Raw genomic sequence first — 14,984 nt, 5'->3', positions numbered from 1 at the left:
TTAGGGTGGACAAAAATATTTACAACAAGGGGTGGTGAGGGACAGAGTCTCTGAATTAAACAGAATACTCTCACCCAGTCAAGAGATCAGGGCTAGATCCAACACCGTTTTTTAGCTCACTGCACCATCCCAGTTTCAGAACCTGGCTGTATGCAAATTAGTCTGTTCCTGTCCCAGTGCATGATGGGAACAGGGCAAACCAAACTACAAAAGCCAATTCTTACACTGGGAAGGAAACAAGCTACCGGGGACCGGTTTCTGGCATTTCAGCCTCTTCGGCCCGGCTTGCTTGAATCCTGATGGTGCAATGAGCAAGGGACTCACATCTGAGTATACCCTTCCACGCTTAGGGTGGACAAAAATATTTACAACAAGGGGTGGTGAGGGACAGAGTCTCTGAATTAAACAGAATACTCTCACCCAGTCAAGAGATCAGGGCTAGATCCAACACCGTTTTTTAGCTCACTGCACCATCCCAGTTTCAGAACCTGGCTGTATGCAAATTAGTCTGTTCCTGTCCCAGTGCATGATGGGAACAGGGCAAACCAAACTACAAAAGCCAATTCTTACACTGGGAAGGAAACAAGCTACCGGGGACCGGTTTCTGGCATTTCAGCCTCTTCGGCCCGGCTTGCTTGAATCCTGATGGTGCAATGAGCAAGGGACTCACATCTGAGTATACCCTTCCACGCTTAGGGTGGACAAAAATATTTACAACAAGGGGTGGTGAGGGACAGAGTCTCTGAATTAAACAGAATACTCTCACCCAGTCAAGAGATCAGGGCTAGATCCAACACCGTTTTTTAGCTCACTGCACCATCCCAGTTTCAGAACCTGGCTGTATGCAAATTAGTCTGTTCCTGTCCCAGTGCATGATGGGAACAGGGCAAACCAAACTACAAAAGCCAATTCTTACACTGGGAAGGAAACAAGCTACCGGGGACCGGTTTCTGGCATTTCAGCCTCTTCGGCCCGGCTTGCTTGAATCCTGATGGTGCAATGAGCAAGGGACTCACATCTGAGTATACCCTTCCACGCTTAGGGTGGACAAAAATATTTACAACAAGGGGTGGTGAGGGACAGAGTCTCTGAATTAAACAGAATACTCTCACCCAGTCAAGAGATCAGGGCTAGATCCAACACCGTTTTTTAGCTCACTGCACCATCCCAGTTTCAGAACCTGGCTGTATGCAAATTAGTCTGTTCCTGTCCCAGTGCATGATGGGAACAGGGCAAACCAAACTACAAAAGCCAATTCTTACACTGGGAAGGAAACAAGCTACCGGGGACCGGTTTCTGGCATTTCAGCCTCTTCGGCCCGGCTTGCTTGAATCCTGATGGTGCAATGAGCAAGGGACTCACATCTGAGTATACCCTTCCACGCTTAGGGTGGACAAAAATATTTACAACAAGGGGTGGTGAGGGACAGAGTCTCTGAATTAAACAGAATACTCTCACCCAGTCAAGAGATCAGGGCTAGATCCAACACCGTTTTTTAGCTCACTGCACCATCCCAGTTTCAGAACCTGGCTGTATGCAAATTAGTCTGTTCCTGTCCCAGTGCATGATGGGAACAGGGCAAACCAAACTACAAAAGCCAATTCTTACACTGGGAAGGAAACAAGCTACCGGGGACCGGTTTCTGGCATTTCAGCCTCTTCGGCCCGGCTTGCTTGAATCCTGATGGTGCAATGAGCAAGGGACTCACATCTGAGTATACCCTTCCACGCTTAGGGTGGACAAAAATATTTACAACAAGGGGTGGTGAGGGACAGAGTCTCTGAATTAAACAGAATACTCTCACCCAGTCAAGAGATCAGGGCTAGATCCAACACCGTTTTTTAGCTCACTGCACCATCCCAGTTTCAGAACCTGGCTGTATGCAAATTAGTCTGTTCCTGTCCCAGTGCATGATGGGAACAGGGCAAACCAAACTACAAAAGCCAATTCTTACACTGGGAAGGAAACCAGCTACCGGGGACCGGTTTCTGGCATTTCAGCCTCTTCGGCCCGGCTTGCTTGAATCCTGATGGTGCAATTCAGACACTCTGTTCATCACCACCCCCTTTTGTAAATCGATTTTGGCCACTATAGGAGGGAAGGCAGATAAGGGGAGGGGGGAGGAGAAATGCGACACGGCGGGCAGGGGAGGGGGCGGAGCGGGGAGAGGGAACAGACGGAGGGAAGCCAGATAAGGGGAGGGGGAGGAGAAATGCGACACGGCGGGCAGGGGAGGGGGCGGAGCGGGGGCCTGGAGTGCGAGGGGTTTTAACATATGGCTGGGGAGTTGCAAAGACCGTAAGACGGCGGGCAGGGGAGGGGGCGGAGCGGGGAGAGGGGAGAGGTGCGACACGGCAGGCAGGGGAGGAGAGTAGGAGGAGGAGGGGGAGGAGAGTAGGGGAGGCACGGCCTAGCGGCCGTGCAATCAAGAAGTGAGGGGGCGGAGCTGGGGGAGGCAGTGAGAGAGAGAGTAGGCAAGGCAGGCGGCTGGGGGCATGTGCACGCGCTTTTAAGCTCAATGCGCATGCGCATTGAGCTTAAATTTCTCGTGCACTGCAAGGAATCGTGGAAGTTGGTTAAAGAGTGGATAAGCCCCCATAGTCTCGCAAGCTCGATGCGCATGCGCATCGACAGGCGAGACCTAAAAATGGCAATATAATGAAGTAATGCTATCACAAAATATGCAGCATTATGCAGCATAATTCGCCTTTGCTGGCTGCAGAATTTAGTCAACCCTGCTGCATAATTTGTCCCAGCCTGTGGCAGAAAGCACTGTGAATATAGAAGTCATTATTTGAAAAACGTATTTACATACTCTAAGCTAGGATGCTGCAAAATGATGCAGTGATTGAGATAAAACAAGTTCTTACAAAATATACTTTTTAGTAATAAGTAATCAAACTGAATTGAATGCAGACATTTTTGTGTCTCTACGATTCCAGATCTCTGCTGATAACACCCTTACATTAAATCTCAAAAAGAATACACCCTTACATTACATCTCAAAAAGAATACATCTTTGTCACCATTAAGCTTTAAGCAGAGCCACTGGAATTATTCAGCAGAAGAGGACCACATCTCATTATGCTGCAGGTTTGACTAAATTATGCAGCAAGAAAAGGTAAATTATGCGACTCAACGTGCCACATTTTGTGGTTGGCATTACTTCATTATTTTGTCCTTTTAACTCAAGGTAATGCTGTCAGGGGAAATATTTCACCTAGTTTGTTCCAGTTTAACACCCAGATACAGCAGTAAGTAACTACAAGATCACAAGTCAATCTTTGCAAAGGGCCTTCCACTGCTCCGGAACACTTTGTCACGCTTTAAGTAACTTTTGGTCCGTTTGAGCTAAAATCAAGGTTTTTTTGTTTGTTGAAATCTGCAGATTATGTAGCAAATGCAGTAAACTGATAATTATGTGAAAAACGCTACTACTGCAGAAACTCAGAATTCCAGTGGCCCTGGTTTTAAGTGACTCAATCAATTAATGGCTGGTAAGAAGGCTGCTTTCTTTAACTTTCATCACTACCACCACACCCTTTGCTTAAAGGTAGAGACTCCTCAAAGTCCGTTTTAATCATTCAGGGGCAGTTTTTTGTGAAAGCGGAGTCCACGGGGTGCAGGTAGAAGCCCAGCAGGGTTGCATTCAGATGCAGAACCCTAATCCTCTTGATCCCTGGGGCCTCACAGCAATGGTCTAGGAAACAGGAAAGGAGCGAGATTCATAGATATTGTCAAAGAGAAAGCCCAGAATAGGGAGCACTGTATGAGTACTCATTTTTATGTTTACAAATGGCCAGAGACCTCTTCTTCAGAGAGATACCCTAAAGAAGGGGACAAAGGGACGTTCATTAGTGAAGCTGGTACTGCTGCCAAGTGTGTAAGTGGCCGCTGCTGGTTATCATTAAGGAAGCAGATGCAGCAGGACTGAGGCCCAGGGATTTAAGGGGCCCACTGCAACACAGTTATGACTGTCTACCTTTAAAAAAGCGGCATCTGAGCTTATTTTCTTTTCAAGCATTAGGTCCGAGGTGATGATCCGTCATGGTGGGTTAGAGGTAAAAGATGCAGAGGAGATGGACTGCAATTATCATTAGTGCAGCAGGTGTAGTTGCATGGGTGTCAACGAGTGTGAGGGGCTCACAACCTCCCAATTATGGGGACCAGTTTGTTTGGGATGAAATCAGTTTTTGTTTGATGCATTTGCTGTTTTTATAAGCCTCATATTTAGTGCAGTTCATAAGCTATAGAAAAATATTCCTGATATCCTCTCATAGCCCCGCTCCCTGCACGCAGCCATGTCCCTCCCGCTCCCCAATGCTTGCCATAAAGGTTTGGAGGGAGCCGGACCTCAAAACATTTTGCTTAGGGGTGCTCAGAGTAAAAAAGTTTGAAGACCTCTGGTTTAGGGTGTGGGGCTGTGGATGTGCTGTCAGATGGCGGGTTGAGTGTGATGTTAAAGTCGCCCCCCAAGAGAAGAGGTGTGGAACCTAGTTGCAGCAATTTCGAGTGGAGGGCGTGAAAGAAATCAGGAGAGTCAATGTTGGGACCATAGATAAATCCCATCACAATCTTGTGGTTGAAAGGTATGCCCTCCATAATCACAAATCTGCCGGCATCATCCGATATGCTTGAGTGGCATTTGAAGGGAAGTCATTTATGTATGACAATGGCTGTGCCCCTAGCGTAATTACTGTAATTGGCACAGTAACAGTGTGGTCCCCACGAAGATGCAAACCGGGACCGGTCACCAGGGGGAGATGTGTCTTCTGGAGAAATGCACGTGTACCTTGTGGCGTGTCAGGTAATGTATCACCTGCCTCCTTTTTACAGGTGTCATTTAAATCCCGAACATTCCTTGTGGCTAAAGTCACACTTGAGGGACCCGAGTTGTGACCCAAGTGCGTCATGACGGTGTGTCTCGTACAATATTGATTGATAACCCAGGTTTGTACCCTGCAAAAGTGTCTGTGATGTAAGATAACTTAAACTCAGTACAAAGCTTGAACTGTAATTTCCCTCCCGCCACCCAGCCTACCCGCCCATTCGGAGAGGCAATCCCCATTTTCCAGGTACATTGCATGGCACCTTGAAACATTTGAAGATCCAGTCTAATGGGGTACATGTTGTCTCAACCAAAACGATCTGAGGTGTACACCAAGGGTGGGGACGTATACTATCCATGGACCAGCAATCAATGGCAGAATATGCTTTCTTATTTTCAGACAAAACCCAGTAATAATTATGAACCAACAAAGTAGCGGCAGTACTTGTAAAGTGAACAAATCAACCATGACCTGAGCTTAAGAACAGGTCTGCGCTGGCATCTGACCCACTATGAGGGGGGAGGAGGTTGCAGTATCGGAGTTGCGCTTATTATAAAGCTTGTTTGTGTGGCAGAATTCTTGCACCTCCGTTGGGTTTTCGAATATTTGGGAGCGGCCCTTAACTTCCACCCATAATCTGGCAGGGTAAAGCATGCCATATTTTAGACCAAAGTTTTTTAGTGTAGCCATAGCTCCCTGGAACTTTCTTCTAGCGTTTTGCACCATAGCAGTGAAGTCAGGGTATAGTGACAGTTTTGAACCCTGCCATGTGAGGTCGCCCTTTTCACGGGCCAGTCACAGTGCAGTGTCTCTATCTCTGAAGTTCATTATCCTGTCTATGATGGGTCTGGGTGGGAGGCCTGGGTTGGGTCTCTGCCCTAGCGACCTGTGCGCACGTTCTACCACAAAGCCTGGGGTGAATGCCTCTGCCAAAAAGGGGGAAAGAGAAGGCTTGGGTCCTGTCACTGACTGGCCTGGACCACTCAAATTGAATAAACAACAACAATGGCCAGACCGGTTTGATTGAATACGTTCCCACACCTAGTGTACAAATTGCTAGATTGGACGACTGTTTGATTTAGTCATTTGTACTTTATAAAAAACTTTTGAAGAGTTATTTGGTATGTCAAAGAGAAAACACACAATTATTGACACATACAAACATAAAAAAATATTCAAAAACGTGATATACATAATGTACAAAATACATGTGACAAATTACTGTACATATCAAATAGATAACTAAACAATGCCTCGAATTACTTCATTGTGAGGCACCAGTCCTTCATATTATATATATACATAGACAAGCGGACATTGAATTTATTGCACGGTCCTGCTTGTCTGAAAGAGCCAGAGACTGTTCTAATCAATGGGGTCTATTTCTAGGGGAAATGGACATGATAGATTTTTTATTGTTGCCCTAGATGAGCCCCTTCTTTATTTGTCTCGGGCTGGGAGTGAACGCGCTTCGAACCCCTGTGTTGTTTACGGGTTCTCCTCAGGACACGGACTGGGGGTGGCTGTCACTATTGAAAACTTCGCCAGCCACCGAGATCAAGAAAGTTGTCAAAACCACTGTAGACATTTTTGATGTGTTGGAAAAATGGGAGGAGGGAAGGGGCGTCGTGCCTTTCTTCAGCACTCTGTCTTATTTTAACACTGTTAAAAGGCCGCAGCAGGGGGAATACGATCTGGGGGCTCCTTCGTTATTGAGAGGGGGGGGAGAAGGGCTTAGCGTGCCACAGCCACAGCAGCCTCCAGGACCCAGGAGCGCTAGTGACCTTGTCTGCTAAGCTCTGCGATTCCGGCCCAGCCAGTGTTCACGAGCACAGATATGGAGGACCCCCCCACAAGCTGCTGCAGGGAGATTTGGCGGCCGCGGTTCTCGTGCCGGAGGTCCGTTTACGCTGCAGTACTTCCAGACACCACCCGCTGTTCAGGGCACAGCTCTGGCTATACCGGCCCTCCGCTTCAAACACCGCTCCTCCGAGCAGCAGGTGTTGATCGCCTCTCTTCTTTGCCGCCGGTGATCGAGGATGGCAGTCCTCGTCAGGTCGCCTTCTTGTGTAGTGAGATCCCGTGCATCCGCACAGCTTCTGGAATATTGTCGCCTCCAGGATCGAATGCCTGTTCTCAGTCCGCCCAGCCTGTGCCTCACTGTACCGCCAGGTTTTCATCAAGTTTGGGCTGCATTAGTGGCCGGGAAGTGTCTGGATGGATTACGTGGTCCGGGAGAGTTTTAGCCCAGCGTGGCCCTTCTCGCCGTCGGCTAAGCCACGCCCTTTTCTTTATATATATGTATTTAATATACTGACATTTTTTTCTGCCAGCCCTCTTCATCCATTAGTCCACCCACTACAGCTTACAGGATGAAGCAGTGGCTCAGGCTGCTTCTGTCATTGGGTATCTATACTACGAGTAACACCAGTCTGTTCTTTCTCAAGGAACTTCACCTACTAAGTACTCCCTTCCAGTGCCAGGGACTACTTTGACATTTTATGTTTTTTGGTACCAAAACATATTTTGCTTTTAGGGAAACTAAATGTTTTTTTTCAGTTTTTTGTTTGCTCTCAGATTTGAGTTTTAAAATATAAAAAAATACTTGTATCAAAATGCAATAGTTAAATGATTGAACTACTCACACTTTAAGTGGGGCAAGCTGAGATTTTGGATGTGGCCCACATTAGAGTTGAGCTTATTTTCATCCTTTAGGTGTGAGGCTTATTGTTAAGAAACACGGAAAAAATGTGTTCCACGCAAATGTACGTCCTGATGGACTTATAACGTATATAATACTGCTATCTCAACTCGCTACATGCCACTTTTTAGGTTTCGCCTGCACAGTGCGTGTGCTGTACTTGAGAAAGTTATTGTTTTTAATATACTTAATAGGGACTTACATCTGCCCTCCTCTCTTCCCTGGCTTCTCATTGGTTCCTGGGCGTGCCACTTACCCCTTTTCTCCATTTCTATTGGCTGTAGCATATTTTGTAAACTTGTAAACTTGGGGATTTATAGAGCGCAGTTGTTGCCCGAGGGCGTCCATGCGCTGGGATAACCATGACCTACAGAGAACAGGGAGGAAGGAACAGCAGTTTAGCGAGCGGATGTAAATAAGTGAGTCTTCAGTTGCTTACGGAACATAGTAAGGTTCTGAGTGGCTCTAAGATGGTGTGGCAGCGTGTTCCAGGCCTTGGATGCGTTGTAAGTAAACGTCCTTCCGACGGTTCTAGCTCTTTTTATTCTTGGGACCATTGCTAAGAGAGACTGCCTGGAACGGAGACTTCGATTTGGGATATAGTGGGGACCAGATCACGGGTGATGATGGGTCCCATGTCCCAGAAGGCTTGATGGGCTATGCATAGCGTTTTGAACAGAACTCTCTGCCGGACCGGGAGCCAATGAAGGTTAGTCAGTCCGGTCCTCACTGAGTGTCTGCGAGGGATTTTGAGTAAAAGGCGAGCGGCGCAGTTCTGAACAGTCTGTAGCCTACGGAGGGTGTATTCTGGTGCACCCAGGTAGAGTGCATTGTTAAAATCAAGGCGTGAGTGAATGAGACCTTGAATGGCTGCCTGTTTGGCTTCCATAGGGAGGAGTGGACAATTTTTATTTAGCACTCTCAAGATGCCAAAACAGGTGGCGGAAAGTTTTGTGGCTTGGACATTGAAAGATAGAGAACTGTCCAGCCACACTCCGAGACTTTTGATGGTGTTTTTTGGGGTGGGGGGGTCCTAGGCAAGGGGGCCATAGGGACGGGGTATGTGTCGGTTCTGAGGGTCCTAGGAGCATCAGCTCAGTTTTGTCTCCGTTCAGTTTCAGGGATGATGACGACATCCAGTTCCTCACTTCTTCCAGGCATTCTCTGAGCCCGCCTGGCGCAGTTCGAGAGGCCTCCTGCGCCAGTGAGACCACCAGCTGCGTGTCGTCCGCATATGAGATGATCTTGACTCCAAATGGGCGGACGACACTTGCCAGTGGTGTCATATATAGGTTGAATAGAGCAGGGCTCAGAGAGGAGCCCTGAGGAACTCCACAATTCAGAGGTCTGCTGGAAGAGACGGAGTCGCCATCAAAAACCCTGAACGATCTGTTCCCCAGAAAGGATTTAAACCATGCCCAGGCCTTATCCTTAAGCCCCACACAGGACAGGCGGCTCAGTAAGGTGTCATGACTGACAGTGTCAAATGCCGCGCTTAGATCAAGGAGGATCACTGCCACTGATCCGCCCTGATCAAGGATTTTTCTTGTTTCCTCTATGACCATGAGGAGGGCGGTCTCTGTCCCGTGCTTGGGTCTGAAACCTGTCTGGGTAGGATCCAGTATGTGGTGGTCTTCTAGATAGTTCACTAGCTGTTGGTTCACATATTTCTCCAGAACCTTGCTCAACCAGGGGAGCAGAGAGATAGGGCGATAGTTAGCCAGGTCAGACGGGTCCAGATTGGGTTTCTTGATCAATGACCTGACCATTGCTTGCTTCCAGACGGTTGGAATGGTGCCGGAGGAGATGGAAGAGTTTAGTACCTCTCTGATGATGGGCAAGGTGGTATGGGATGCTGCCATTAGGATGTCAGGAGGGGCAGGGTCGGCCGGAGAACCTGATTTGACACTAAGGGCTAGTGATTCTAGGGTGGAGAGGTTTAGAGGGGGAAAGTGGGTTAAGCAGTATGGAATGGGGGGGTGTGGCAGGCTGGGGAGGTTGGTAGGTTGACTAGACGAGCCACTATTTGGGGAGGAAAATGTTGAATAGATTTTGTTAATTTTCTGGTAAAAGAATTCGGCAATGTCATTACATTGGGTGACAGATTTTTCGACATGCAACGCAAGGGAAGGGTTCGTTAACTTTTTAATGATCTGGAAGATCTCTTTAGGTTTAGATCTAGCCTTCATGATTTTGTCGGCGAAATATGTCGACTGAGCTGCTTTTATTTGAGTTTTGTATTCGTTAATGGTTTCACGGTACCGGGTTTTGTTGTCTGCCGATTTGTCTAAACGCCTGCATTTACCAATGCTTATTCCTCATCTGCTTCTCTTATCAGTTTCCCCCCGCCGAAATACTATTAATATCCACTTTGGTGGTACTATATTTTCATAAAGTTTTGCCTTTTACTCTTGCAGCATATTTATATGACAATTTATCCCGTATAATTGAATTGAATTGGCTTTTGTATAGCACATGGCTACACGGGAGCATCCCAGCGCTGAAACAGCAACTAGAGGACAGATACCCTAGGAGAAAAGCCAGTCTTTAGTTGTTTTCGGAACTTTAGGGGATTTGGTTCCCTACGAAGGTTCAACGGAAGGGCATTCCAGAGTCTGGATGCATTGAGTGAAAAAAGCCATCCGCCACTTCTGGCTTTCTTGATCCTAGTGACCACAGCAAGGTGAAGATCATCTGAGCGAAGTTTCCTGTTTGCCCTGTAGAGGCGAATCATGGCTTTGTTAATGGGGGGGGGTCCACGCAGAGAGCCTTAAAGTGGATTCTCTCCTGCACCAGGAGCCACTGGAGGGAGCGTAGTGCGGGCCTTGCTGAGCATCAATAGGGGGTTCTCGGTAAGTAGCCTCACTGCACAATTCTGCACAACCTGCAGTTTCGCGGTCACTTAGTTCAGGGCCCCCAAATAAAGGGCATTTCCGTAATCTAGCCTCGACCGAATTAGAGCCTGGATCAGTAGTTTTTTTGCTTGAAATGGTAGAAAAGGGAGGATTTTGCGGATCATTCTTAGCAGACCATAGCATGTAGCAAGTCTTCCTGGTCTGCACTATGAAGTTAAGGTCCTGGTCTAGCCAAATTCCCAGACTTTTAATCTGTCTTGGGAACCTGCACAGGACCCATAGAGGGAGGCCCTCTGGTGCTTGGTGGCAGACTTCGAGAATTACCGAGGACCATGAGCTCGGTCTTCTACCCATTGAGTTTCAAGTGGGAAAGACTCATCCACTTGACGACTTCCTCTAGGCAGGAATGGAGGTCATGGGTCTGCTGGTTGGGATGTTTCAGTGATAAGACCAACCGTGTGTCGTTGGCGTATGTCACCATATGAATCCCAAAGGGGGCTATAACATCTGCCAGCGGGGATATGTGAACATTAAAAAGGGTAGGACTCAACAAAGAGCCCTGCGTGACTCTCTACTGTAGGGGGATGGGTTGTGATTTAGCGCCGCCTTCAAAGACCTGGAACAATCTTCCTTGTAGGAAGGATTACAGCCATGGTAGGGCTGTTCAGTCACTCCTGCTCCTGAGGCGGTGAACCTGGACACAGTGGTTCACCGTGTCAAAGGCCGCACTCAGGTCGAGGAGGATTATGGCTGCTGCCCCTCGTGCATTAAGAATTTTTCTGGTTTCTTTCACTATTGATCCAATGGCGGTTTCCGTCCCTTGACTGGGTGGAACCCCGTTTGGGAGGGGTGGAGAACATGGTTGGTTTCGAGAAACTCGGAGAGAGTATGGTTGGCATGTTTCTCCGCTATGTTGTTGATTCCAGGAAGGAGCGAAATAGGGCGATAGTTACCCAGATTGGCTGGATCCAGGTTAGGTTTTTTAACAGAGATTAAGTGATTTGCATAGAATTACAGGATGGTGCACTGCGCTGCCAAGACTCTCACCGGGATCCCCATCTCTCGAGTCAGCAGCTCTGGCCGCAGCACCACATCCTCTCCACTCCACTTATCACAGCTGCGAAGGACATAGCCCAGTTTCTCTGCAATCAAATGTGACTGATGGTATTGGTTGAGGATGACCGGCAGACTGCCTAAGATGGTGAGCAAGGCAAAGATGCTGGGATATTAAGTTGAGTATCCATCATCTGGCTCAACTCTTTAGAAATGGAAAGTTATTTGACTCCTCATGCATGAAATCGCTTAACTCTCACTAAATGTGGGGGATTTATTTGCTTCGTAAAGACAGTGTAAGTTAGCTGATATACAGAAGAGCTTTGAATTGGTTAGTGGCACACCTGCCTATTTGCATTAATTCGAAGGGGCTAGGAGCATACACTAGAGAGGGTTTGAATGACAGTATATTCATGTTGTTTTTTTTTTTTTAACTTCATGATTCTGGGGGTTTGGGGTTATATACGAATCCGGGAATCCCATGCTGTTCATTATTGGGGGAGGTCTAGCTCAGATCTCCTGCAGCTAGGATGGGATTTTTGGTACAGACCAGCACAGGTGACTTGCATACAATGAGATCTACTACAGAGTATATCCAAGCAATCCAAACACTTAAGATAATCTCTCTTATGTAAGGGGTGTCAGCTCCTCTAATAATAAATACATATTGTGTGGATATTTTAGTAGTGAAGACCTGAACATTACCTTCATACAAGAAACTCATCTGCTGCAGGAAGATCACTTTTGATGGATACTAGAGGCTTATCCTTTGCAGTTTTAGGCATCTGCCAGCACCAAAACATACAGAGTGTCCATTATATGTAAGCTAGGAATTTGCGGAGAAGGCACCAAACTAAAGAGCGTCTCCTTGGGTAGCTATATAAACGTGTAGACCCAGCTTGGAAGCCAGACTACTACATTGATCAATGCATATGTCCAATATAGGTTAGTCTGGTTTTGTAAAAGGTGTACTACACCACACTGTGTGTACTAGCAAGGGGTAAGGTGATGATTGTAGGGGACATGAATTTGCATGGGATATTGCACTGGTCAGGAATGGCTTTGGTACGTCATCAATAGGAGCCATGTTTAAAGCCCTGCAAACAAAATTCAACGACCACAGCATAGAGGATGTAGTGTGTCTTAGTTCACCGTACAGATGGGGGCTACAGTACTATTCATTTGTACAATTCTTGTACTCCATTCTTGTCTTTATGGCTCGGGGCCAAATTTGTTCTTAAAGGGCATTTCCATCTACATCCAAGCTCATGTGTGTGTGATGTTTGCAATATGGAGCAGTCCCACTTAACATGATGTGGAGGATGAATATGGCTCTATTCTGGGACCAATTTCAGAGTTCATTAAGGACATTAGAGTATTCCTTAATCTTAAGAAAATTTAGGACGCTTCACTGGGGATACTTGGGAATTATTTTATGGCAACTATAGGGAACTTGATTACGAAGCTGTAGTTTCCACAAGACTGTGTAAAGCCTTTGAACAATTCCTTCCGTACTTGTGAAAAGAAGTTGTGGATTTCTTTAACACATTCAGTGTCGCCCCTAACTTGTAGTAAGTCAGCTTCAACCTTATCCCCCAAATAGTAAAAGTATTGACGACTGGGCCTCATACATGCTGATCGGCTTACTAAACAGAGATGCAAAGCTCAAGTGCATAAATAAATCAAACTAATGCTCTCCCTATTATATGCGGATCAAGTGGTTTTTGACTTACAGCCCATAGTAGAACAATGTACTCTTCTTTCTTACAACGTTCCTCTTGGACTACCCACTTCAAATTATCCATGGAGATTACTAGAAGTATAAGATTCCCCGTGGCTAAAAACTCTCCTCAATCTCATCTGCGCTTCTCAATTTCAATTTACAGCAATGAAAAGATCATGTTACAAGCTGGAGGAGAGTAGGGTCTGCAATCCTATGATCACCCCAGATTGTTTGCTTTTTGCTTCACTGGTTTACGACTTTCCCTGGCTGTGGGCCTGCCAATCAGACCCACAGCCTAGCTGTTCTCTCTCTAAATTGACTCACATGTACCTTAGGTGCATTTACCAATTGGTACTGGGCCACCTTATCAGTCCCTGTACAGTATACCTTGGGTATCCAGGGCATAGGTGTACCTAGGGCCTACCAGGGGCTGCAGCATGTATTATGCCACCCCTGGCTGGCCATCCAAATCTGACACAACTGGCTGCACGACAGCTGGGGCAAGGTGGTGTAATCACCCTTTGCTTTAGATATAGTATTCCTATATCTAACCCTAAAATGGAAACATGTATTCCTATCAGTCACTCCTGTGGCAGGCCTTAACAATCCTGAAGGCAGAGTGCTTGGAATTATGTGAGATGGTGCTCTGGCATGAGCTGAGCCCGTCTGCAGCTTGCGGAACCAAGTCCTAATAGCTGTTCCATGATAACGCGTACCATATACTCTTAAGTGCATTATAATCCTCGCGGTTATTTGCTATCTTTGGTATCGCTTTATCAAAACATGTCGAGTAAGGTGTCATACGAATTAGAATACTAACCCCTCGCCAATTCTGGCGACGAGGTTAGCATTCCACCCTTCTAGAGGGACACGACATGTATGTAACTGTGAACCCCGGTTAAAGCTAACTCGAGCCTCAGCATCACAAAATGGATGCTGCCACCACAGACACAAGTCTGACCTCCTGCTGCTGGGAGTCCTTCCAGCGAGGAGAGCTTGGACAAAGGGTTTCCTGTCAGGGGCGGTGCTAGCACCATCCCAGACAGGGTTTTGTGTATCCCAGATAGGCAGGGCTGAGAGGAAGGTGACTGCAAGTGGCACCCCGGTGCTCACTATGCATCTGCCGGCTTAAACCAGTTCCAGGGGCACACCAGCCCCTGAGCTGGGGAAAGTCCGGACAAGGGAGAGGGGTGTAACCACCCCCCTCCTGGTCCCACCCATGGGCAGGACCTAGTCGCGTGCCTGCCCCTTTTTCTTGAATAAAGGTAGGAGCAGGCCCTCTTCCCAAATTAGATAATTCTGGATCTTGACTACTTTCCACGAAAGGACTCTTGACCATTTCTGAAGACTCTCCCTTGTGGCTAAGGAGTAGCCACCCTGCACCCGCAGGCACCATCTAAGCATCGCGGTTTGCTGTAAGTCCATCCTCCGGATCAAGACTGTCCAGCTCGACGAGACCCGGATTCCGTGGCATCTCTGACCTCTACCTGCATCATCAGCCCAGCTGAGATTCGTGGGTGTGACGGGACCTGAAGGGACCGACCATCTTCAAAACTGCACGACGCTTAACCAGCACGACCGCCGAGGGATCCTCGAGTGAGTGCTTTGGGGTTTGAGAAGCCCTAACCCTGAGCAGCTCCAGCACCGAAGTCCAGCCCCCCAGCATCCACGAGATCTGCGTGGGGCCCTTCTGCTCTTTACTGCTCACCGCGTTGTCCGGTCACTTGCCTGCTGGCTAGTGGCCCTCCTGACGACAAACCACGACGATTACACCGCTGGTCTGGTTGCTCCAGACTGGCCCTTTCTCCCTTCCAAGAGAGGAG

The 14,984-nt window shown here is 47.5% G+C and overlaps 1 protein-coding gene across 2 annotated transcripts in view; it reads left to right on the top strand.

The window, feature by feature from the left end:
- Positions 1–14,984, top strand: part of FRG1 (FSHD region gene 1) — a 178,568-nt gene that overhangs the window by 7,635 nt on the left and 155,949 nt on the right. Inside the window, exon 1 of one of the 2 annotated variants that reach the window (XM_086962563.1) lies at positions 3,072–3,121. The exons of the other annotated variant lie outside the window; for it this stretch is intronic. The gene's annotated coding sequence lies outside the window, so the exon portion shown is untranslated. Of the gene's footprint in view, positions 1–3,071; positions 3,122–14,984 lie in introns of those variants that run through there. 2 annotated transcript variants of the gene reach the window in all.

The sequence above is a fragment of the Lissotriton vulgaris genome, chromosome 3_1, assembly GCF_964263255.1.
Source record: "Lissotriton vulgaris chromosome 3_1, aLisVul1.2, whole genome shotgun sequence".
Lineage (NCBI taxonomy): Eukaryota > Metazoa > Chordata > Amphibia > Caudata > Salamandridae > Lissotriton > Lissotriton vulgaris.
The sequence above is the reverse complement of the archived record's forward strand: the minus strand, read 5'-3'. Positions and strand labels throughout refer to the sequence as shown.